The sequence below is a fragment of the Orycteropus afer genome, unplaced genomic scaffold (assembly GCF_000298275.1).
Source record: "Orycteropus afer afer isolate SDZICR_OR568_19922 unplaced genomic scaffold, OryAfe1.0 scaffold01113, whole genome shotgun sequence".
In the NCBI taxonomy this organism is placed as follows: Eukaryota; Metazoa; Chordata; class Mammalia; order Tubulidentata; family Orycteropodidae; genus Orycteropus; species Orycteropus afer.
The window spans coordinates 223,495-226,162 of record NW_006922700.1 but is presented as its reverse complement, the minus strand read 5'-3'; positions in this window follow the sequence as shown (position 1 = coordinate 226,162).

The following is a 2,668-nucleotide window of genomic DNA, read 5'->3' as shown; positions in this document are numbered from 1 at the left end:
TATCATCCCATAATTCTTCTGGTTTTCAGTCACTGGTGTTCAATGTATCAAATCTATTCTTTAGATGGTCTCTAAATTCAAGAAGGTGTATTTTGGCTCTCACTTCTTTTAATTTTCTTCAGCTTCAAGTTGAACTTGCATATGAGCAGTTGATGGTCTGTTCCACAATCAGCTCCTGGCCTGGTTTTGGCTGAAGATATTGAGCTTTTCCATTACCTGTTGCCACAGATGTAGTCAATGTGATTCCTGTGTACTCTATCTGGCAAAGTCCACAGTAATAGCCACTGTTTGTTTTGTTGAAAAAAGGTTTTTGCAATAAATAAGTCATTGGTCTTGCAAAATTCTATCATGCGATCTCCAGCATTATTTCTATCTCCAATGCCAGATTTTCCAACTACCAGTGATTTTTCTTTGTTTCCAACTTTTGCATTTCAGTCACCAGTGATAATTAACACATCTTGATTGCATATGCAGTCAATTTCGAACTGCAGAAGTTGATCAAAATCTTCAATTTCCTCCTCTTTGGCTTTGGTGGTTAGTGCATAAATTTGAATAGTAGTAGTATTAACTGACCTTCCTTGTAGGTGTATGGATATTATCGTATCACTGACAGCACTGTACTTCAGGACAAGTCTTGAAATATCCTTTGTGATGATGAATGTCATGCCATTCCTCTTCAAATTGTCATTCCCAGCAGAATAGATCATATTGTTGTCTGATTCAGGATGGCAAAAACCAGTCCATTTCAGCTTAGTAATCCCTAGGTTATCAATCTTTATGCATTCCATTTCATTTTTGACAACTTCCAATTTTCCTTGATTCATACTTTGCACATTCCATGTTCCAATTATTAGTGGACGTTTGCAGCTGTTTCTCCTCAATTTGAGTCATACCACATCAGCAAATGGTGGTCTTGAAAGCTTTGCTTTATTCGTATCAGTAAAGCTGGTTCTACTCTGATGATGTAGCTCTTTCCCAGCCCTGTTTTGAGAGCCTTCCAACTTATGTGGCTCACCCTCCTGCACTGTATCAAACAATATTTCCTGGCTATTCATAAAGTTGCCTAGTAATGTAATAGACAGTGTTTCTCTGCTATCCATAAGGTTTTCCCTGGACAATTCTTTGAGAAGTGGATAGCCTCTTCCTTCTTACTAGTCTGTCTCAGTCCACAAGGCGTGCTGAAACCTGTGCACCATGTGCAACCCTGCTGGCATTTGAAACACTGGTGGCATGGCCTTCGGCCTCACAGCAACACGCAAGCCACCAAAGTACAACAAATTGACAGACAAGTTTGTCTCCCTTAGCTGTTTGAAAACTCTCCACTCTCCCCTTACCTGGATCCCTGCCCTGCTTACTCTGTTGTGGTCCCCTTGGCTCTTCTTTCCTTTCCCCCGCTTTCCTGCCATTTGGGGGTGGGCTCTGGGTCCCTCCCCTGACCTGGATCCCTGCTGCTCGCTCTGGCATGGTTCCCCTGGTTTTCCTTTCCCTTTCCTCACATTCCTAAAATAACAGATTGGCTCATAAAATAAAGAATATCACTCACAAGTAATTAGCATCTTTAAAAGAAGCCATCTATAGGAGACTACTGTTGTTTTCATGTGTGCTGTTGAGTCTCGGGTGTGACTCTTAGTGACACTGTATAAGTACAGCAGAACCAAACACTACCCAGTCCCGCAGCAGGCTCACAACCATTGCTATGTGAGCCCACTGTTGAAGTCAGTGTGTCAGCCCATCTTGTTGAAGGTCTTCCCCTTTTCTGCTGACCCTCTACTTACCAAGCACAATGTTCTTCTTCTCCAGGGACTGATCCCTCCTGATAACATGAGCACAATGTAAGAGCAAAAGTCTCACCATCCTCGCTTCCAAGGAGCATTCCAGCTATAATTCTTCCATGACAGATCTGTTCGTTCTCCTGGCAGTCCATGTTGTTGTTGTTATGTGCCGTCGAGTCGGACCCAACTCATAGCGACCCCTCTGTGGGTTTCCAAGGCAGAAGTAGATTGCCCCATCTTCTTTCCAAGGAGTGCCTGGTGGGTTTGAACCACCAGCCTTCTGGCTAGTAATCAAGTGCCTTAGGCACTATGCTACCAGAGACTCCCTTCTGGCAGTCCATAGTATAGTCAATATTCCTTGCCAACACTACAATTCAAATGCACCAATTATTCTGTGGTCTTCCTTATTCATTGTCCAGCTTTCACATGCATATGAGGCAACTGAAAATAAGGTCAGGTGCACCTTAGTTTTCAAAGTGACATCTTCGCTGTTTAATGCTTTAAAGTGGTCTTTTCAGATTTTCCCAGTGCAATACATCATTTGATTTCTTGACGGCTGTTTCCATGGGCAGTGATTATGGATCCAAGTAAAATGAAATCCTTAATGACTTAAATCTTTTTTCCATTTATTATTTTTATGCATAAATGGTCAAAAGTTACTCTAACACAAAGATGAAAAGGTAAGGAGGCAGGGACACTAGAGTACTGGAATGGTACAACCCAAAGGGAATAAACGGGAATGATGACATGTTGTGAAAAATGTAAACAATGTCACTGAATAATCTGTGTAGAAATTGTTAAAAAAGATTGCCTAGTCTTCCTTCTGAGGAGTGGCTGGGTGGGTTTGAACTGCCAGCCTTCTGGTTAGCAGTCAAATACCTTAGGAATTACATCAC